The sequence below is a fragment of the Cygnus olor genome, chromosome 11 (genome assembly GCF_009769625.2).
Source record: "Cygnus olor isolate bCygOlo1 chromosome 11, bCygOlo1.pri.v2, whole genome shotgun sequence".
In the NCBI taxonomy this organism is placed as follows: Eukaryota; Metazoa; Chordata; class Aves; order Anseriformes; family Anatidae; genus Cygnus; species Cygnus olor.
In genome coordinates this window covers 1,032,910-1,056,859 of record NC_049179.1, presented here as the reverse complement: position 1 = coordinate 1,056,859, position 23,950 = coordinate 1,032,910, and the positions used below count along the sequence as shown (strand labels likewise).

General features: G+C 36.9%; 1 long non-coding RNA gene across 2 annotated transcripts in view; it reads left to right on the top strand.

Annotated features, from left to right (window-relative positions):
• The first annotated feature begins 210 nt into the window (after window positions 1-210).
• The window catches only part of LOC121076303, a 102,031-nt gene continuing 78,291 nt past the window's right edge, over window positions 211-23,950 (top strand). The window contains exons 1-2 of one of the 2 annotated variants that reach the window (XR_005823449.1): window positions 211-395; window positions 12,870-12,949. This is a non-coding gene — a long non-coding RNA (uncharacterized LOC121076303). The remainder of the gene's footprint in view (window positions 396-12,869; window positions 12,950-23,950) is intronic. The other variant, XR_005823448.1, reaches the window with a different exon arrangement.

The following is a 23,950-nucleotide window of genomic DNA, read 5'->3' as shown; positions in this document are numbered from 1 at the left end:
CAGGTGGGTTTGGGATGCTGCCCAACAAGGTGCAGCTGGGCCCAACAGGTGCCTCTGTGGAAACCTGCGTGAGGGAGGGCAGCACGGCCATGAGGGGCGAGGAGGAGGTGTGGGCAGCAGCCCTGTGAGCAGCCAGGTTGGAGGAAAAGCAGGTGGGGAAAAGGAGCTTTAGTCTTTCTCTGTCTCTCATTATCTGACTTTATTTTAATTGGCGATAAGTTAAGTTTGTTTTCTGCAAATTGAGCCTTTTCTGCCCGTGGCAGTGATCAGTAGGCCATCTCCCTGTCTTACCTCAGCCCACAAGCTTTTTTGTCTCGTTCTCTCTCCTGTCCTGCTGAGGGGAGAGCAGCTGGGTGGGTGGCTCACCAAGGTCACCCCACCACAAGCTCTTTGAGGTACGTCTGTAAAATGTTCAGAGTTTGCATCAAAATAATGTGTGTGTATTTTCTGTACGAAGCGTGCTTGGCTATTGCCACTCTGTTCAAAGCAACACAAAAGAAAGATGAGTGTGGTGGTAAAATCTTTATGCTGATGACTTGTTCTGGGGTGAGGGGTCACAAAGGGAACTGCTGGCTGGCTAACGCAGCTGCCCTTTCTGTAGGGGAATGGGTCCATTTTATTGTTGCAGCCCTTGGGGGTGATAGCTGGGTTTTGATTTACGTCTGCTCTGTGGGGGATCAAAACCAAGAGCCTGGAACAGCACCATCAGACAAATGTTAACAGCAGTGCTGGCTCATGGCTAACATGCTTGAAATGGAGTCAGGGACTCCCAGAGATTACAGCAAAAGCAGTTGCATTTGAAGAGCCACATTTATGTGTGCTAGCAACATCTCTTCTCTGTGAATTGGTGCTGAGGGAGGTTGCAAGACACTGTAATGGTTTCCTCCAGTACTTTCTCCTTCTTGGTCCAACTGGACTCATTGGTCACACTTCACTGTAATATCCTTTTCCAGAAGCTGAGGGGTAGCGTTAGTCAAAGGGGTGAAATTCACCCTTGTGCAACTCTAAAGTGAAATTTGAGGCTTCTCGTCCCAGAGCTGAACTTAACCCTGGAGGAGTTACAACTGCACAGATAATGCCAACGTACTTTGATTTTTTCAGGCCATACAGCAACAGGAAAGCAAATCAGTTAGAAACTGAGGGATAAAAACAGCAGACTACTGTCATGGCTGTTACATTAAAAAAAAAAAAATAGTTAAAAATCTTGCTATGTAGATGAGATTGAACTTCCTAATGACTCAATAACTTATCCCATATTTAATTAATAAATGTCATGAAGAGTATTACGATGTTGTTTATCACTTCTTGGCTTGTAATAGCTCTCTAGGCATAGGACAACTAGATGAGCAGATCTTCCTCAGTTAAGTTCCAATTTCACATCATCATTAGAGCTTCTGTGTTGCAGATACCACATATATAATTCTGTCTGTGTAAGGGGGGAATGTCCAGTCTGCATGTGCTTCCTTTTGATTTGCATGAAAAATATAAGCATTATTTTACCTTTTGTTTTAGCATCTTGCATTTCTTAATTTATCTATTCTAGATAGATTACAAAAAAAAAAATCGATGAAAATTTGGAGTGTAGGACTTTGAGTCATATAAACAAGCTGATTTATTAAGTATATGTTTAAATATTTTAGCAGAACTAATATCAGTGGGCAAAAAAAAAATCACATTTGAATATGTTGCTCTTTTAAAATTATGTTAATTTTCGAAGAAAGAAGTGGAGGAGTGAGACATGGTAAAAGTTAATAGATATTAGAATACCTTTCATTTCAATAATGCTAGCCTTTTCCCGTTACCGTATTTAAAAAGGTGAAATTAGATTACTAATGTCCCTTAAACGATACTTAAACTAATCAGGAAATATCTGAAAGAGCTTCTCTCCTCCCAAAACGACCTGATAGGGTTGTCCCATGTGCCATGTATTATTTGCAATAGCAAAAAAGCTTCTAGGACTACTTAATGAGAAAGGATAATGGAATCATATATATTAATGGTCAAAACCTCAGTAAGAGCTGGTGCCCCCTAAAACAAGTTCTGAATATGTCCTTTGGGAAATATTTCCTGCATATATATGTTTTTTTTTAAAGTATGAGGAAAATGTATTAGGCAAAACCATTTCTAACATTAAGAGGTTTGCATACACGTGTCAGGTAGTGAAGGCCAAATCCTGACATCCACAGTATTCACAGCCTACAGCTTGTATCAGTTTCATTAAAAGCAGGAGGTTTCATTCAGACTAGGTACCCAGATTTGATCTCCTTGTATATCATAAATCACTCTCTTCCACTTCGTTACATCAGCGTGGGCTTTAATAGGTTTCTGTAACTAAAACGTTGCTAAACCATACCCAGTCCAATTTGATAGTGAATGCATCGCTCTTCTTTACAGTCTCTGATGATTAATGTAAGAAAAAGTGAGTCCTGTTCTTATCTTTAATTTGCCTACTTTCAGCTTTTATCATTTAGTTGCTATCCCTTTCTTCATAATATTAAAGAACCTCTTTGTAACATGTATTCTCTCCTCAGTTTTGGTCACTTTTAAATCTTCTTTTGTGTAAACTTAGATAAGCTCTATCTGTTGATAGAGTTCTTGGAATTTTTGAGCCCTAAGATATTCCATCCAATCCTCAAAACATTTCTCTGGTTCTCTTTTGTGCTTCTTGATGAGTTATGGCTTGTTAACAGTGGATTCCTCCCCTTAAAGAGGAAAAGTAACTAGTTCTTTAAACATGATCTTTCAGAGGGTTTTCATGCAAGCTCACGTTTTCTTAGGAACAACAAAGGCACATCCTTAAACACAACTGAAGTCTTATCTTCTCCGCACCAAAGCTCTTAATTCAATAATTGTTTAAAAATGTGTTTGTCTTGTTTATAACACAAGTTATTATTATTAATACAAGTTGGTTATATATAATACATATATAACCAATCCAAAGGCTTTATTTGTCCCCTTACTGTATACAAAAAATAAGCATTTTACGGAGGAGGTCCAGCAAAAGCAATTCCTGGCATCAGAAATGTGGAGACAATGGAACTGTCCAGCATACCTCAGTTCCGTGAACCCCTCCCGTGTGTAGCTATTAGATTGCCTCTGTATGGAAAGTGCTGTGGAGATAAATGTAAGTTCTGAGGTATGTCCAAAGCCATGCTGCTGATCTCCCTTTGTACTTTGCAGTAGCTGCTAAGATTTTATTTTGCAGTTTGTCCTCCAGCCCCTCACCGATAGGCTAGGTGAAGTATGGCAAACCTCTTTGTGTGTTTTTTTTCGTTTGTTTTGTTTTGCTTTGTTTCATTTTCCCAAGTTTTGTTTCCCAGGCCAGCTTGTGACACTTTATTTTCGCTGCCTTACAAATGTCACGTGTATCTGTTGCTTTGTGTAGCAAATCTCAAGATTTGCCTAAGTAAATAGCTGTCTGCACTCTTGAAACCACAACAATGTACATATGTGTTGGAAGCTGGTGAGCTAAAGATTATATTTGACTGCTCTGTCATGAGTAAAGTTTTAAAGGACTGGAAATATTATTAACGATTTCAGTGTAATGTCTTTATACTGAGATGATTGGAATGAGAGGTTGACCTGGTATTGGTCCTTTATTTTTCATAGGATTCTCTCCTGAAGAAGTTTCAATTAAGGAGAGTAGAATAGGGCAGAGATGTAGCTTGCATACTGAATTTACCTAGCAGGTAGTTCTCAGGTTTTTTGGAGACACCTTGACGCCACCATTTTTTTTCAAGTTATCCTGTGGGGAGAAAATTGCCGTGAGATATTCTGCACTCTTCCAGTGGGTATTTTCATAAGGTGGTTACTCAGACAACTTGGTTCTTACTCGAAATCTGTTATGGTTGTATCTGGCAATGTCTACATATTTTCATATTTGCAAGTGGAGAAAAAAAAAAAACCTTAAAACTGTACATGTAAAGATCCAATATAAATACTGTTAGAGCTTTCTTTTCTGAGGTGAAAAGCTTTCTTTCCTGCTACCTGATCATGGTATTTGTCTGTGTTCCTTCTGCTTTTCCTGCATCAATCTATTTCTCTTTTGTCTGTTCTTTAGAAATTTAATTTAAGAGATTATGCCTTTAATGGTGCTCTGAAGGTAGCTGTCAGATAGGGGGACACTACTATGTGTAACACGTGATGATGATCCCCATAGCCCGAAATGATGTGATAGTAAATGTGAAGCCTGCAGATTCCCAGCTCCTCTAAAGCCTGCCAGTTATCTTTAAATTAAGAAGCTGAATTGCATAAAGATCTTCATGTGAAAACTGCAGAAAGGATTTGAATGCCCAGCTATTAAAATAAATGTCTAATAACCAAATTATTTCATGGATCCAAAAAAAAACTGTTTACAAGTCCATTTTAGCAGGTCTCTTGTTTAGACAGTTGCTGCTTTGTTAGTGCCATCTATACTAACATACAGGCAAGTTCATCCCATGTGATTTTGCTGGCAATTATTTTAATTTATTTAATTATATATACAGCACTTCACTTTAAGTCTTTTGTAAAGATAGAGGTCTTTGGAAAACCTGTACAGGTATCAGACAGGATGAATGCATTGTTCTGCATGTTCAGCCTTTAACTTAATGTACAAACGGTTGGATTCAAGGTGGTAGGTATCATAGGTCAACTACACTCACTAATCACTGCCTCAACAAAAGAGATTGACTTCGTTGCTAGCTGACTGGAGTAAGAATAGTAAATCACTTCATAGACTTTATATTTTATTCAGTTCACAGCTTGATCACTAATGTTTCACATTTCCTTGGCAAAATGGTAATGCTCTTTGCTTTGTCCAGGAAATAGAAATCGCTCACGTAATCTCCTAACTATTTGTTTTAAGTGAATGAGCAATACAGTTTATACCCACCGGTTCCTGAAATGAAGCACTGTCATAGCATGGTTGCAGTGAATATTTATATTGAAGCTTTATTTTTTTTTAAGACAGCCTCTGACAGATTATTGTGCTGCTTTGTACATTACAGTTTCAGTACTTTATCTGTGAAGACTGCCATAATATAACTTTGCAGGTGGAACTGCAGGCAGGCATCATGTGAAAGATGAGCCTCCTGGGATACTGATTGCATTACCATGCTAAACAAAATTGCTCTAACAAAAATGTTTAGCCAAATCTCCATGGAAAAGGGTAGCATTCATCCAAATGTGTTTTCAAAGGGAATCTTCTGAAATGGAGGAAGTACCTAAATATGCCTTTGAAATAACTAAGAGGTAAGATGAAAAAAATGTTTGTTGATACACCATTTTGCTTTCAACCTTAATGTAGAGTTTTAATTTTATTAAGAATGATAGTGATGCCCCAAATACTTATTGACACCAATACTTCTCTGTGTCAAAAAGAAAAATCTCTATCTAGAGCCGGGTTTGGAGAGAGATTTAGAGGAAGAATTGGGCCTACAGCAAAGAAGTGCCGTGCCATGGCTAAGGGATGGTTTCTAAATGAGAGACTTAGAGTTGCGGGCATATTCATGTTAGAGAAGATGTCCTTCTCAGTTGACTTCATAGGTTCAGGCACGTGTGTTACAAACAGAAAAGACTGCCTCAAGCATCTGAGCTACCAGGTTGGGGTTCAGGTCTACGTCACTGAGTTTTGTCTGCTATAGTCCATCCTTCTGAAGCGTATCACTAGATAAAAATAAGCTTAAATGCTTTGCTTTGTAAGAGTTTCTTCTCTAGCTCTTAACCTAGTAACTTCTAAGTTATAATTTGAATGTTATCATCATCTGGTTATGCGAGCTGACTCTTGGAAAAAGGAGGAAATGGCTTTAATTCAGAGGTGTTCAGGCTCACAAAATGGGGTTTGGAAGGTGCTGAATCCTTGCCTGCATAAATCAGATCCTTCAGATCCTGTAAACGGAGTAACACACTGCTATTAGACAGTGAAATCAAAGGTTTATGATAGTCCTTTGTAAATCAGTAGCAAGAAAAATGAAAGTACAACAAACACACCATTAACTTAAGCCAGAATTTCCAAAACTGTCACACACACACAGTTGCATATAAATGAGTATGTTCTAGCCATGCAATTAACTTAATTGTGATGCAGCTAATGAAATGCAAACATTGGTTTTCACATACATCCTCCTGAACTTTCAAACCTTAATATATTATTTTACTTACAGCAGGGTCTAGAAATAGGGAGGAAAAAGTTGTTACTGCCTATTAGGCTCAAATGTAGGAGAGCATAATGTTGCTATTAAATGCTAAGGATATTTTGATACAGAGGTGATAAAAGAAAAGCTGTTCAATTAATTATAATTTCAAATGATAAATTATAGCATATTTCTTCCAACATAAGCAAGTAATAGCTGTTAATAAAAGTGTTGTGTGTTACTATTACTGTTTTTTTTCTCATGCTTTTTGTAATCAGCATGCTCTTTGCGATTAACTCTTCAAATGCTCTCTTTTTGAGCATATAAATGTCCACCCCTTCAAAGTATCGGTCACTGATTTTGGTGTAACACAACACCTTTTTAGGAGTTTTCCTTCGTAAGAGTTTTCCCTGCCTTGATACTTTTCTATGCTTCTAGGATCCTGACTGACTGGCCTATGCATCGTTTTAAGATCATGTACTTATTAGTCAGAAGGTCTGAACTTTGCATCCTTTTGGAACAGCAGCCAGGGAGAGGTGATAGTTATATTGAAAAGGTCTAATTCTTGGGGAACTGCAGATGGGTATGTCATGGAAGAGACTGCTAATACTTAAATGTAAATATAGCTACAGACAGGTTCCCCTGTACTTGGCCTGGTTCATGCTGATAGAGGCAGCATGGCAGGGAACGTGGGTGTTTTACCACATAGATGAACGGAACACTATAATCATTTTATGTGGAAACGAATGCACATCCATTTGTTTATATTTCTTTATGTAGATGAATAGATATGCTTGTATTTGTGTTTTTTTTTTTAAGAATAATGTGGGACACGAGTGCATAGGATGCTTACAGGTGTGGTATAATGAATTCTTAGACTGATTCCTACAGTTTCTCAGGGAGACTGAATAACTCCAGCCTAATAAAAGCATCCATGGAGGACAGAGGTTGACCAGCGCAATCCTCCCCTTTGTGGTCTTAGGCCCCGCTCCAGCTGTAGTGGGGTGCAGGGGTGCTGAGGCAGAGAAGAGCTGCTACATGAAATCCTCTACTTCCCCGATGAGGTGACTGTACAGGGGAGTCCAGATGTTCTTTTCTAAACTCTGGCTCTGAAAGCCACCCCTTCTTGCCTAGAGGGATGATTAATATAGCCAATAAGAAGCTGTGACTAAAGGGAAATGGGGGACCTACCATTCTCTGGGGTGGGAAGAAAAGTTAATCTATAAAATGTTTCCATGGTGGTGATTTTCTATTTCTGTTCCAGGCCTTCAGAATATTCTAGTTTAGTAATACCTATTATCTGCTTCTACTTCTTCATTTCTTCAACTAATGTGCATCAAAAATGTTCACTTATCCACCTGGGCTCAATGGAGCTTTATACACCATATGCATTCCTGTTAAAGGCTGGACTTATTTTTATATTACTTCAGGTTTTCAATTAACCTTGCTTCCACGTATTTCACAGCATTAAGAGCAGTGCGGTGTTAGGCATAACTCACATCTCACACCTCCTTCCTCCCCCCATAAAAATTTAAAATGCTGCTTTTCTCTGCTGTATTGAAACCTTGTGATATCTGAGTTACATGACCAATTCCAATGCTGGATTTCCATTATTTCTAGGAAATAACACCAGTGGTAATTTTCCAGTGTTTTATACCACTGTTAGATGTACTAGCAGGTGTTCCTATACTGAGCTGCATTCATTTGTAATAAAGTGCAGAAATCAATTTTTATTCAAGGTAGATAGACAGATTTAGCTTTTTCATATATGTATATACATCTAAATGAATACAAATTATTATTATTATTATTATTATGGAAAATCCTGCTAAGGTCAGTGCATTTACATGTAAATAGATGAAGAGTAGGTTTGTGAAGGAGAGCAAAAATGACTAGAAATCCAATTCTAAAATGCTATGTTTGGTGCTATGGGATTTCTAATGTTGTCAAATACATATTTTATGCAGACTAATCTAACGGATATATAAATTAATGAGTATTTTATGGTAACCTTTTCAAGCAAGTTGACTATATTAGGATGTAAAATTAAGCATTGGGTTCTTAGCAAACTTTAGGACATTATCAGTTCAACTATTTGTAGTTCTTTTTCAAATCTAAGTCTTTGAAAGTGCTTGTCAGTGCTTAGTCAAGACTGATGTTTCTCTTGCTAAGGCATTTCTTTGTTGTGCTTATTGCCGTCATTTGTGATGTACAACTTAGAAGCTGAAGTCATGGGTGTCATCACAGACCCTTTTGATTTGCAATATAAATTGCATCTTTAGGGAATCATCCACTCAGTCCTCTGAGCTGATTGTTGCAATCTGAATGTGCATTTGGATGTTGCTTAAGATTAAGACTATCATTATTAAAACTTTTTAACTTAGAATTTTGTGTTGTTTTTTTTCTCATTCTCCTTTAGTCTGAATTTCTGATGCTGCCAAAATGGTTAAATTTTATCCTAATCATTAATAAGAAAATATCTTCATCCACAAAATCAATTCTCAGTGTTTTATGATAGCTTACTTTCACTAAGCTTTCTGCAACATAAGTGCTTATAATATCCCTAAGCTCTTCCTTGCTTTCCAGGACTATAAATTTGCCTTATATACATCATAACATTAGCTTTCTCAGACATCTTATCAACCATTGTCTGCCAAAGCTTTGAGAGGTTTGCTGCTGCTTATATTACATGTGCTGAGATCCTTCTGCATTACAGAAATATGATAAGATGAGCAATGCATCTTTCTTGATGAACCAGACCCCTAGAATCCACTTGATCATGAAGAAGATGGAAATTACAGTCCAAATCATTAAACGTTCATGTCTTCACACTGAAACAGTCATGTCCCACGGACGTGAAATATTTCATGTTTCTCTTTAAAGTACAAATCATAGGAGTTTTTCTTACGATGAAAAGCGTAGCGGGACAAATATGTCTGTATCTTTTAGCCTGTTCAGGTGTCTGAATGTAAGCCAGATATTCAAAGACCTTTTATAGATTTGCAATTATTTTTGAAGTGCTGTATCTCCATGGTAAATTGAACTCATCCATATGTCAAGTTTTTTCATCAGTCACAGATATCATGAGGGTTTTAAAATAAAGACCCACTTATGACTTGGTCTAGCAAGGGGTGAAAAAGTCCAGCAACTTCTTTATTGTCTCTCCTCCCTTGGTCTCCCTACACTAAAGTGATGTTCTTGAACTGATTAAGTTCAGCATCTGGCTTCTCCATGAATCTATCAAAGTTGTCATGACCGCAGTTCTTACAGATACTTTCTATACTTGTTTTGTGCAACAAAACATTTCAAACAGAAATCCTGTGACCAAGGTGACTTCCTCCACTGCGCAGTCCTCTCAATTCTGCAAAATGCCTAGCTACTATAATTGAAATCTGTACCCACAGTCCTAACTTCCTCTTTGCCAGTTTTGATTCATTCCTCAAACCTTCTCCCACAACAATTTTATATAAGATGTATCTTGACAATTTCTTCCCAGTGAAAATGGATATGATCTTCATCTTCATAAGTCCTCCTTTCATTCATTGTTCTGTCCCAAAACAGTCCTCTAGCCTGTCTCAGATTCTTCTCATCTGCTGCTCATCTACTTTATGAAACGACCCCAGCCTATCCGTTTTTCCTTCCAGTCTGTCATTTTCTTCCTCTTTTGTTTTACAATCGAACTTTGCATTACTCTTTCACTTCTTCAGAATGTCTCACTTTTTACCACGCTTGCCCTTCTAATAAGCTCTCATCCCTGAACACATGGACCATACTTTACAGTACTTTACCTCTAATTCCCATTCTTTGTACTTAACAGAAACCGCTCAAACAAGTCTCTAATGACTTTTTCCAGTCCACTTAGTACTGCACCTTTGGCTACCAGAACCTATCAAATGTTTCAACTTTGATCTTACTGTAATCCTCTTTCTTTTGGCTGCCAGGACTCCATCCTTTCCTTTTTGTGCCTTTCGGTGAATCTGCTGTATCAGTTCTCCAGCTGCAGGAGTTTGTAGAACAGTCAGGTTTTGTCGTCCTTCCTAGTTTATCCATGAGGAGACTCACTTGCAAACACAGATTCAGCTACCATGTTTCTGAGGCTGGTTAGGAAATATGTGAACCTCTGTACTTCAAGCCTGCCTCTTCCTACCCAAACTAAAATCAAAGTCTCTCTGTACAGATACTGAAGTGGTATCTAAAGCCAACATCACTAAAACACTGGTCCTTACTCTTTCTGCAGAAACCCTTTCAATTACTCTTTCTCACAATGGCTGTAAATAACCTACCATCTCACTTATCACCCACATTCATTACCTGAGCATTGTCTTCAACTGAGATTTCTCTTTGCCACCTCAAATCCAGCTGGCATCTGAAGTGTGGTACATGGTCTTTTCTGGCCACCTGTGTTGTCTCTTACATTTCTCCCAGTGTGAATTTACTTGCTCAAATATCAACAATCATAAGCTTATTGAGATCAAATAATGCTGTTAGAAAGATCATTTTCCTAGTGTCTTTCTTTGGCCATATCATTTTCTGACCATAGCACTCAGGTGCTATGTGCCTCTCCCTTTTTGATTTTACACAGCCAATTTTCCTTTTCTCTACTCTGTCATCTCCTTGTCAGTATGAAAGCAGCAGCTCCAACCTCAGTTTGTCGTGACATCCATTTCCATCTCAGCTTTTAGTTTCAAGTCAGCACCTTCTTGCTTTCTCCTGTCAAAACTCTTAAGATACATCTGCAAAACTGGTTCTTCAAATTTATTCTCGAACTGTGCCTTCACCTGTCTACCTAGGGGGAAAAAAAAAAAAAGGCTATCATAATGACTATTATCGTTTCTTTTTCTCCTACCTATTGCATTTTGTCCTGAATTTACTGTATAATTTTACTGTATACTTAGAGGTTTTTTTCCACTGTGCATTTGGATAGGGCTAATGCTGTCAAGTAAGTCTGTAAGTAGGACTCAGAGGTGCTATGGTAAAGTAAACAGCACTGAAGGGAACAGTAAAGGCCAGGAGGAGTTGAAGTCATGGCTATATCCCTGCAGAATGGGCCTGGCACACTAGTCCAACAGCTAATATTTTTGGCAGAAACACAGATATGGAAACTATGTCCATGGCCAGATGTGCACACAGAGTGCTGCCAAAACAGAGCAGTGTGCACTGTAGGATATGCTGTTTTCCCCAGTAGCATATACAGAGATACTGGTCCTTACCTTGGAAAACGTGAAGCACTGAATGAACTCTGGGTTCTACAGCTAAAGTTCTGGGGTGATTTACAGTATTGCAAACTGATGCTTAAGCAGCTAAATCATTCCCTCCAGCACCCATTTGTTGTAATCTCCCTCCAAAGATATTAAAAATGCAGAAACCTTGGCCAGGTTGTAGTTGATCTAATTTATAAAACATTTTCTGGGTATTAAAAACTAGGGCAATGCACTAGTAGTTTTTAAATTGTGTTAAATATACTGTAAACTCCCAGAAAGGACCTTTCATTGAAGATTATTGTATGAAGACTTGAAGATTAAAGTGTCTAGATTAAAGATTAATGTGAAGTGCACTGGGAAATGGTTTGATGTATAAGGAGCTATGTAAGATATTAATCGTGCACTTTTCAAAACTGCCTGAGGGAATTAGACACCCAGTTCTCTTACATGCCTTTGAAAATCTCACTAGAAAGAATTTGTTGTTATAGAGTGAAAATGGCAATATTTTCATTGGAAGCTTGAATAAAAGAGGAAGGAAGAGATGTTGAGACATTCTGTACTCTTCTAGAGCTCAGTGTTAGATCCTTACAGTTTTTCTTTCCTGTTCTGAATTTGCTTCGTAGGTTTCAGAGGATTTTAGAGCTGCTCTTATTGTATAGAGGCAACTTGGATTTGAGCGCTACAAATTAATAACGCTGGTCTGAGCCAAGAGCATTGTTCCACCTACCTATGTATTTCTTGTCATCAAGTCCATTTCTACTTTGCTTTCACTTCAAGATAGTTTTTGTGTTCTCATAAACAATAATAATTTGAAACAAATTTTTATATATACATATTTATATTTACAAAATAATATGCATAAATTAAAATAATTATAATTGGTGCAAAAAAAATTATATATTATACATGTATTTAGTAAAGTACTCCTTTTCCTAGAGTTTTTCTCAGTCATGCTTTTTTGTATAGGAACTTCAATACTGCTATGGAATAAACGTTCCACATATGGTAAAAATTACAAGTTTGCTTGTCCCTGAAGTGCTGCAGTACAAATAAGCTGTTAAATGCCAACTCTGAATGTTATTTTTTAGATGTTAAGAGAGATAATCCTGTACTAAAACTATTAGGAGGCAAATTTGTTTGAACTTCAAAACATCTTTGATCTGGAATGAAAATGAACTGTGTATGAGTATATGCTCCATTAATTTGGAGTTGGCCAATTGTTTGTGTTTTTGTTTGTTTTTTCCATTAGCCATTTTTCCAGTGTAGTCTTTTAAAACTGATCATGCAATACAGTTATTTTTCCTGGTAAAATCTGGTCTGTTGCCTTCATAAAAGGACAGTTTTTATGTAGAAAGTACTGTGTGGGAATCAATATTCAGGTTTGCAGTCATCTGAAGAGTCAAGGTGCTGGTGGGTTGCATTCAGACCTATTTCAGTGGTCTTATCATTAAGTCTCCAGTAAGCATTTATAAAGCGAGGCTTCCATGGGTACTGGGAAAATGTGATTCAAAAATAATCATCTGTCTGATGAATGTTTTCTTCTGACTTTTGGCAGGATCACCCATTTGAATTTGTGCCAATCTCTACAGGAACCTGATGCCAGCAATTTAAGGATCTTCACATTCAGTCTCAGTGGTAAGATCTAAAGATGCTATAGTAAACCACGTTAGATTATTATTGTTTTCTGTAATGTTGTACTAAAACTACATGGTGGGGGGGGGCAGGGCAGTATTTCTGTTTGACCTATACACAGATACAAGAACGTATATTGATCTGTACAAGGTTGAGCTCAGGACACAAGTTCTGAGGAGTTTTCATCAGAGTAAAATCAGAAAGGTCATATTTATTGTTCTCTCAACTAATGTAACTGCTTTCAAAAGGTTTGACATTGTACATATAAAATGATGTGACCATTTACATAAGGATGGTGGACAGGCTCCAAAGAGAAAGTAAAATGCACAAAAAGGAAATTCAGAAGTTTTGAAAACTGAGCAAATAAGATGTAAAACTAGAAATTACTTTCACCTCTAATGCTGTCTTTGTTGTAATTAGTCTGATTGTTCAAACCTTGGGCCAGATTCTCAGATATTGCCCCACACCCTTTGTGCTGCTGTGGAGACCTTGCAAAGGGATGTGGTCTGGTTGCACCTTGAAGCTCAGAATTTCTGCTCTGGAGGGAAATTCACAGCTATAGTAAAAGCGAAAAAGAGGAGGGGACAGCTGAGTCCCACTGCACGTTTTGTTTTGGAATATATTTTCTAGGAAACTGTAGCTGGGTACTGTGTAGTATTATTTTACACAAAATCACATGGTGTGTATATGTTTGGTTTTTCAGGTAGGAAAGATCTAATTTTTGGATTATAATATTGTTTGTGATGCTTTTTGATTCTCACTTCTTTTTTTGATTCTCTCAAAATGATTCTCACCATTACGGTACATATGCATTAGTTTTTTTGGCCTTGGAAAAAGAGGAGGCTGGGGGGGGGGGGAAGACATCACCATGTGCTGTACTCCTCCCCTTAGCATTGGCTGTTGCAAAGTATTATAGGCAGAGCATGGACAGCCCTTTGACCTCACCTAGTTCAGTCATAGTCATGCTGTTTTTAGTTCACTGTGAAACAGATGTCAAGTAACACTACTTCGAAGTCCTGCCCATTACAGGCTATTGAAATATATTTCTTTGAATTAGGGTGCGCCTCAAAAAAATAGGACTCTTCTGATATGAAAACAAAATATTTATTCATCATTCCTCTAGCAATTTATTGTCATTAACCAAGTAGATCAGTAGAATCTCTGCTTCAGTTTAAAGATGTATTCAACAGCAGTAGCATTCCTATCCAATCATACTCTTTTCATATAAAAATAAGCATAACAATGTGTTATCATGAATCGTCAAGACAGATTACATTTCATTATTGCTGGGTGACTCTTATAATGTTGGAACGTGTCCCTAATAAAGGGCAGTATCTCCCTCAGAGCATACTGCATTAGTAATGCTCTTTATTAGAAGTAAAAGAATACAGCATTCATATCATGTTACTTGATCATACAGCCAAGGTGCAGAACAACAAATTATCAAGGCAGTTTTGTAAGGTGATCCTCATAATACTATTCTAATTTTTTCAAATTGTTATTTGATGCTATTACATTCTGTATGCACTGTAAGTTGGAGCTGAAAGTCAATGCTGTTCTGACAGACAAAATTCATGGAAACTAGAAGTGACTGGTGCTGAACTACTAGATCTTTTTCCTCTGTAAACAGGAGACATTAATGACCTAGTAAACAAAAGCAGAAGAGCCTCGTTTGTTAACTCTTAGCTAGGGCAAATGAAAATCCACTACAAGTCATTAAAGTCTCAGCCCTGTGACAGAACTGCTGCTCACTGCAGCAGGAGCAACTCAGGTAACAAACATTTAAGCACTAACAAGTCTAACTGTTTTTAGCTAAAGTTCATTAGGTTCTAGGAGACAAAGTTGACCAACTGTAGGTATATAAGTACATACGGGGAGAGAGGGAGAGAAAGTTACTTGTTCTTGTTACCAATAAATGTGTAGCAGGTTCCTCAGAAGGGTTAATGACCTTCAGGGCAAACAGATGACCAGCTCACTTTTCAAGTCAAAAACCAGTACAATATAATAGATTATATTGTGTATTATATATATAATGCAATTAAAGGAAATGTGTGTGTGTGTGCATGTGTGTTAAAATGAGGAAAAAAGAGCTCCTTCTGACTGCATTTCTTTTTTGACTATCCCTTCACACTTCATTTCAGCCTTTATATGGCTTTTGTGTTCGTGCTTTATTATATTTTCTTGAGGCAAGAAAGGTTTTCAATGAGAACTTGATGAATGTCCATATTAAAGTGGATCCCTTTTTTAATTAAGTTCATCTAAATTTAATTTTGCAATTTTACTTCAGTAAACTCCTATGACTCCAGATGTTGAATGTGTTTTTCCTATTGCTGCTCTCGCATAATTGTACCTGTAAAAGATTTATGACTTAGAGAGGCATTTCTGAACACTTTTGAGTGTTTTCAGCATATGTTTCAAGGATGGCTAGAAACATGAGTAATTAGCATCCTAAAATACTGTTCTGCATCCAGGATTTCTTTTAATAGGATGTTACTTTTATTAGTTTGAATTTTAAAGTTTAAAAGAAACATTGTTATAGAAGCATTTCAAATGATACAGGGATATTCTCCCATGCAAATTGTTAAAGGTGAAAGAGAAGACTTCAGAAGGTATGGGATGCCGTGTGAACAGTTACAACTAAGAATTGCTCACTTTGATTAAAGAAAATCCAAACAGTTAGTTTATTTTGGGGTCCTTTCTTTTCATTACAACTGCGGTGGTGAACTGTTTGATGGTGTCAGTGTGTTACTTGAACTTCGTAAACGTGGGAAATATGTACCTCGAGTGCTTATTGGTTGTAAAGATTTCAAAATGATTTTACTAATTTCGTTAACATGAGGAATACATTTGCAGATTAAATAACATCACATACTTTTCATGTTATGTCATCAGTGTAAATGGCTCTTGTTTTAAGAATTGCCTGGAAATTGCTCCTTGAATATATGGACGTATCTAGTAGCATTGCATATGATGCATGTGAGGCAATGTATAATGAAGGCCCAGGTTCTCATCAGAGAAACGTACCACAATTTAACTTTCAGATGATATTATAAGGAAAAGACTTCAAAATTAAACAAAAAGACGGTTGCATTCTATTCTATCCTTCAAAACAAAATCACTTTCCTGGAGATTTTTTGCTGCTGTAAGCACTCTTAGTATATTAATTTGAAATATTTGTCCATTCAGTAAATAAATACAGTTTTGAACATTTGTGTAAATTCAAGGCTCATAGGATGCAAACTGCTCTAGGCATGATTGGCAATCTGTCACCCCAGGTTTGTTTGGAGGTTTCTTCGGAACAAATAGAATTGCCAGTGATGAACATCAGTAATGGAAATATGAATCAACTTTTCTGTTTTCTTCTAAACTCCTACCAGCCTCCATAATATAACTTGGCATTTACTGATGAATTCTAAGAGGTACTGTTATTTCCGTGGCCTATGTGTTAGGAAAGGGAAGGTGTAAAGGAAGGACCCTATAGGTCCCATTTGCACTAGAGATGTCAGTGTAAAGGAAGGCTGCAGAGCAGTGACTTAGTGACTTTGTGTAGGCAGTGGAGGAAGTCATTTGAGAGAGCTCCTCAACAGGAGCAAGACCATGAGCCCTGGAAATTTGTCTCTTTTGTGCTCAGATTGCATCTTTGTAGAGAAAGATACCTTCTAGTGAAAGCATCAATTTTGTGAGAGTTAGACTGGGTTTTACTATCTTTATTCTAGTTCATTTCTTTCCTAATAGGACTTTTCTCCATACATCAACAGAGGATGCGTTTTTGAATCATTTCCTTTTCCCCTAGAATTCTCGGTGATGTTAGGTTAAGGTAACTGTAGTACATAATGAAAAGCAAGTATACAGTTAGAAAATTTTAGCAAAGAGACTCAAGTAGCTCATTTAATTTCTAGCAGAAGAAACAAACATAACAATCCTCCATTGGGCAAAATGCTTCTGAGCTTTAAAGGCTTCATGTGGGAGTCTGGATGGGACCCAAAGAAGGAACTACTTCAAAATTGCAAAATGACATAGTTTATTATTGTTAAATTGTCAAGATTTGCTGTATATTTGCTGAGATGGTAACCATACAAGGTGTTTTCAAAGACACTAACTAGAGAAGGGTATATTAAACCTCCAAAGTCTTAAGAATGCCTAATGACTGCCTGCCAATACAGCTGAATCCTGCTGGGTAATGGGGGAATGCCTACCATGTAAATGTAAAGAGGGTTATTTAGGAGACCAAGTGAGCTGTGAATTATTGCCTAGGTTGTCACAAAAGGGGAAAAAAAAAAAAAAAAGGAAAATGAGTTGTGAATAGGAAAGAACGTGTACTGAGTTCTGAATAGCTTTGTTATACTTTTTTGAGGTAGATGTGGAAACTTACACTCTGCAAGAAGAGATCTGTTTTTTCAGATTGCAAATGCACCAGCCACCTAGATTACCGTGGGGAAAAAAAATAGAGAAACAAAACTGTGTTGTTTTTATGTGTGATAAATGCAAGAATCAGAGGAAAATAATTGTCTAACTAAATTTAACATCTGTATTGATCTAGGTTCCACTGAAATCAGTGGGAACCTTTCCAGTGGTTTGAAGGGGACTTGGACTGGATCCCTGGGGAGTGAAAGAGTCAAGAACTGGATTGACAGGAGAGGTAGTGGGGAATACCTTCCAAGCCCAGCTGAATTGTGCATCATTTGCACAGAGCAATTGAAATGATAAACTTGGAAGTACTTAAAAATGATTTGTTACTTAATATGCTGAAGCTCATATCTTGAATCCCAAATGAGTAGTCTGAAAATCTATACTGTGTACTTCTGTAAGGTTACATATACACAAATGGATCTTTAAAAATGGGAAGAGTTTCACCTAAATTAGGAAGTTCATCTTTCTGTTCCTTTCAGGCAGTCATCACAGACTGGGGGGAAAAAATAATGGATATTTGAGTGGGGATATCTTGTGTTAGAACTTTCTCAAAACTCAATAAATTTAGATCAAATTGCCCAGCATAGTAGGATCTAAATGGCATGCTATTTCTACTATATTAAACTCATACAGTCTCTGTATTTTGTCTTACACTGTATAATAATAAGAGTTTCAGACTCTCATCTTCTTACCACTTTAAACAGTGTATAAGTTTACAAGCATGGTGACAGGAAGGGTATAGGGAATGAAAGTAACTTAGGTCATCTGTGTTAATTTTTTTTTAAGTTTAATGTACATCTAGTTCCTATAAGCAGATGTAGCTGGAAGTACTGTCTTTTTAAAATAGTAAATGGCTTTTCAAATTTAAGCTTTTTTATACATCCTATTTTCAGCAGAATAAATAATAGTTTATACAAACAAAGGAAAAGGGGAGCCCATTTTGCTACAGCCACAGCAAGTAGTATTTTTCAAGGTGTTGGCTTTTTTTTAATCGAAAAAAACACAGATTTCATTGAAAATGAACAGCTGAAATAGAAGCAGGCGTTTTTTCATCCACATTTGGAGGTGGAGTAGAATTCTTCTCATCTTCTCTCAGTAATTGTTGGTAAGGACTTTTGCTGCTGAGCTGAGTGATTCTAAATTAAATGATTTGTTTTCAATATGAATAATATTTTCTTACCAGTCAGCTTACATGTAATCAACTTAAATGGCAGTTTTAGAAAGAGATGAACCATGTCAATGTAATTCCCAAGATGAGGAATGAATACCTGATGAACTTCATTCTTCTAAGATAAAGATAATACAGTACCTTAGCTTTCTGGTTGTTGTTCTTGTTGTGTGTGTTTTTTTTGTTTGTTTGTTTGTTTTTGTTGGTGTTCTGTTAAGTAGCAGTTATGGAGTGGGTCCTTGTTACATAGAGAATATTCTCCAAATGGTATACACGTTTTTCTTGTACCATAACTCCATTAATAATGAAATAATCTTGGAAAATGCTAAAGATTTTACAAACTGACCTGTTTCAGAACACTGAAAATAAATTAAACACAGCAAATTAGTCTAGCCAAACAGGGAGGATGGATTTTGAACAAAAATTATTGTAGTCCAATTTGAAGAGTGGATACATGCTTTGAAACATTGCCTTAATTTTGTTAGGCTTTGCCTGATGAAGGTGAATGTGAAACAGCACTCCAAAAGTAAACCCAGTCTTCAGAGAGGAGGGAGATGCTTTCAGTAGTAAGGCAACATGAGGTAGTACAGACAATTTGCTGTAAAGCTAGGCTGAATTTTCTTCTAATAGGCAATTGGTACAGAGTCAGTGAGAGCGATCTTGGAGGGGGCTGCAGGCAGTTGATTGGGTGCCTTCTGTGCAATGTGGGTTGGTCCTTAACTATATTGTTAAGAAACATATCAAAAATACTGTTTGAGAGAAAGTAAAATACAAAGGCAGATCAGTAAGAAATCTTGCAACACACTACAATGCAGTCTGAACATACAGCATATGCTGGAAGGACCTCTTAAAAAATGATTCCCCGTTTTTAGCAAGGTCCGATTTAATGGCCCACTGGATCTCCATGACATGGGGTGATGGGATGTTATTGTGTCCCATAAAAATGGAATAATTCTTCATTCATGAGAATAATAATACACAGTACAATAAACTAATTTCTTTTTTCTTTGTTTTAACTAAATATTCATAGTCAAAGTGCAAACAATAAATAGTAAAACCCACTCTAGTGGTCTTCCAGTTGTATTACATGTTAGTGCAGAATTACTAATGAGAACATACTTATGTATAAATAAATCTTTTATCCTCATTATAACTCCACTCTGTTCCTACAGTGAAGTCATCCACCGAGAGCTGCTTATGGGTTGAAAGCCTCAATAGCCTCTTTTATTTATAATAAATATTGCATACTAATGTTAACAATGTCATTGTGTGATGCCTCAGTAGAGCATTATGACTTCATGTAATCAGTTAGCTTGATATGTCTTCTCTCTACTAATGGAGTCAATTTTCCATACAAAGGAGATGGGAATCACTTATTCACAAACCTTCGAGCAAATATTCAATCTATATACTGTATTAACCCAATACTAAAGAGGCACAATGAGGCTCAAGGCCAGGATATACGGAGTTAAAGTTTAGTGCTTAATCTTAATTTATCACTATTGTGTGCACTGAAATGTACTTTAATGTTAGAAATCATTATTTCCCCCAAAATAGTATTTCAAGTGTGAATTACTACATTTTCAGGTGTAATTCCTGATATTGTTATACGGAATATTCCTGAAATGTGCAGGACTATAAATAACATAACCATAAAAATGGTTTTGCGGCACATAGGTAGTGTAAAGAGAGGATAAAATGTATTTATATTAATGAGCAAAGAGAAAAGCAATCTTCTATCATGTACCGGAGACGAACAGCACGTTGGGGAATAGGGGCCCATCTCAAACAGCACTTATGCACATGCTTAACCTCAATTATTGCATCAACAGGGCTTCAGTACAATCTTAAACACCAAGGGGAAAAAGGAACTAATACATTGGCATAAAATACTCATATTTATATAATAACGCAAAATATTAAGTAACCTATAGCACAGTCATTTGCGATGTATGAATGTAGATATCTTGTAATATTAACATAATACAATTGGATGCTTAGCTCCTGAATGCCTTCAAAATAATTTATCTCAATGCTCATGAGAGAAGTTCAGGCTAAGATGAAAAGCATAAATCCACATAACAAATAATTCACATAACTGTCTGAAGACATGTTCAGAATACAGGATTTTATGCTAACTAAAGAGCAGAATGTTCCAGCTCTTGTGAATATACCAGTTCTTCGTTAGTCCATGTTAGCAACTTAACATGGAGAATCAAATAAAACAAGAGTTATCCTAAAACAAATCTCAGAAACCATCCTCTTTAGTGGAATAGGTTGGCTCTGGTAGGAGACAATTTCAGAACTAATGCAATTGTCCTGTTTGTTTCCATCCGTACAAAAAACAGTAGTCGTGTTGTATAGGCCAGCACAGGCATTGAAAATGTGTGGATACTTTTTATGGAGAAAAGAATGTGTGCTACTTGAGAAATATTTATTTTTCACATAACCTAAATTCATGGCTGTATTTTCATCAGAATATTACTTCTAACCTCAGTGTAATCCTGTATGATGTGTGTGGAGATCTGCAACATACTAATATTTTTATCTACACAACAAACATGTAAGAGCTCTTGAATAACTTAATTTAGTAAATTTAGGAACTGATAGTTAGATTGTCTTGTTTCTGCTAGTATAAATCTGGAGACGTTCCACCCATTTTAGCAGTCAACTTCACAATTATATCAATCTATCTATACAGAATTTTAAGCATTTGCCCTCTAATCTATGTTTTTTGAAGGTTTCATTTTCTAGGTTTAACTGCATGTGAATAGTTTTATTTGGAGTTTCCTTTTATTTTCATTAGAGCTTGTTTTGATTAGGAATAACATTAAACTACAAAATGATGTAGAGTGTGTCAGGATGAACAGAACGGAGGACGCGTACATGACACAAAAGAGGTGATTCATTCCTGTGTGCACAGAGGAAATTTGTTAGGAATCACGTGGTATTTTTGCCTATAGTCACTGGGTTGATGAGCTTAGGTTTGAAATGTGTGTGAAGTGAGGAGAGCAATGAACAGATGTAGCTTCAGCTTGTTGACAAGGTGGGTGCCAGCAGCTATCACTGCAGGGGCAGTGTGTAATGCTCTTGGTGCTCAGGCAGTGTAGATGTATTTACCTGTGGGACTTGTCACCTCTGTGGTGATAGAACCTCTAGACATTGTTCAAGTAAGTAGAAAATGACAGACTTTGGGGTCTGCGCAGGGCTCGCTGTGCAATTCAGGGGGTCTTTTAAAAAACCCGTTGCACATAAATAAAGGTGAAATTTCCATTACCTCTGACTTAATTTTCTTTTATGTTACTTCAGTAGGGACTGTTTACCTGCTTACGATCAAGTATATTGTAAATGTCTGCAGGATCAGAGCAGCTGATGACAGCTCTTTGGGACGCTACCCTGTGCTCAGTGCAGGGGAGCTCAGGCAGAACAGTGTCTTGAAGTTCTAGCATGATGTAAATAAGGGAAATATGAGGCTCTAAAACTTAGCTGGTTTTAGAATAATCTTAACTGTATTCATAAAACAGGCAAAGCACTATTGTGATCTCATTTTTCGTAACATAATAACTTCTAAAGGGATTTTCCTTTGAACTTCACAAATATCTGCTGAAATCGTGCAATAGCCCAACACAAAAGCTGCAGGTTTTGAGAATTAAAAATGAAAGAAAACAAGGATTTTTGCTGACACCATATTCCAGTTTATGGGATGCATTTCTAACTGGATTTCCACCTGTGATAACAAACAAAGGGCCCCAGCCTCCCCATTTGTGAGGAGATTCCCCATTTGTGCGGGTTCACTCTGATCATATTTGTGGACATGAAAGCAAAGCCTGGGCGTAAGGGCCCGGAGCTCTCACCCACTGGCTCTTGCCTCTGTTGGAGGTCTGCGTAGGATTGCCCCCGGCCTGTGCTGTGGGGCTGCAGCGCATGTAGGAGCCATTCGGCCTGGCAGCAGTGTAGGTGCTGGGCTCAGATTACAGCCTGGCTGCACAGCCTCTCTGCAGTGAAAGCCATGCATTAAGAGAGTTCTCGTAAACAGATAATTAACTTCATGCTTAATTATATGTCCAAAAATGGTCTGAAAATTGATGTTCTAAAAATTAAAAATTAAAAACTAATTCAAATTTCTTAGCTGCTTTCACCACAGTCATTAGGAAAATCCTCCAAAAAATCCTCTCTCAGATAAATAAGCCTCCACTTTCATAAATAAAGGAGCCATATTTAGATTCCAGTTCAACATGCAGGAGAAATTTGGCAAATCTAATGTTTTCAGATCAGTTCGGTATGTGTTATGAGAATAATGTCAGTGGAACAGTTACTTTTTTTTACCTTTAAAAATGCAAAGGAGAAGGAAGAAAGTTCACTTTGGTAAAACAGAAAGGCAGTGCTTTAAATAACTAGAGCAGTGATAAGGCAGAGAGCTTCTAAATAAATATAAGGTGTGAAGATTTTTTTTAACTGCAAATGAAAATTATATATTCACCAGGGCAGCTTTAAATTTGGTGAAACAGAAGAGCAATATACTTTATGGTTTTGAGCAAGGAAGCATAGAGTCTTGCCGTAATAGAGTATTTACTATGTCCCAGCAATAGGACAAATAATATCTAAATGCTTTCACCTTGACCAAAGGACTTCTTATAAGCTAGCACTGATTTTGATTTTGCCACAATAAAAGAACATCAGAATTTGGACTTTGATAAAACTGTTCTGTTGGCTGGGAAGTTTGCCTTTCAACTGTGTTTGATGTGATATTCAGTTCATTTTGCCAAAATATTTTACGCCAAGTATTGCTATTAAATCTTTTATGTTGCAGAGATTTTTGTCAACAGACACACAAGAATTGGGTTTTAAGTGGAGTTAATCATTGAACTTGGAGAAGAGAAACACTGTGGGAGTACTTCACTTATACAAACAAACCACCATGCAAGCTTCAGCCACTTCTATAATTATTACCCTCTTTTCAGAATAGTGTAGGTGAAACATAAAATCCGGCTCCCCCTCTGATCTCTATTCATGTTTAAGACTTGTAGAACCTATTAGAAGAAAGGGATAATTAAAATAGAGAAAGCCATGTATTTGCTGCGGCTGCTTGTGTATCAAATCTTTTGAAGTCTGCTTTAAGCAATTATATCTGAGTACTTCTTTTGGAAGCCTAAGAAATAACATAGAGCTTTCTAAGATATCACTGTTTTCTGAATCTTTCAATTCTGTGTAAATACTTATATCAGTAGAATGATAGATTAAATGCTAATCCATTTTTCCTTCAAAAACAAAACTTAAAGGGAAAGACAATCCCCAAAGAATAAAGTAGTGCCCTGTCTCTTTTCCCTATATCCTACAGTGTGTCCAAAAGTCACGTTTTAAAATTAAATTTTTAATTGGTGTTTGTGGTTTCATTTTACTATTTGATTTACATTGTAAATTTAAGT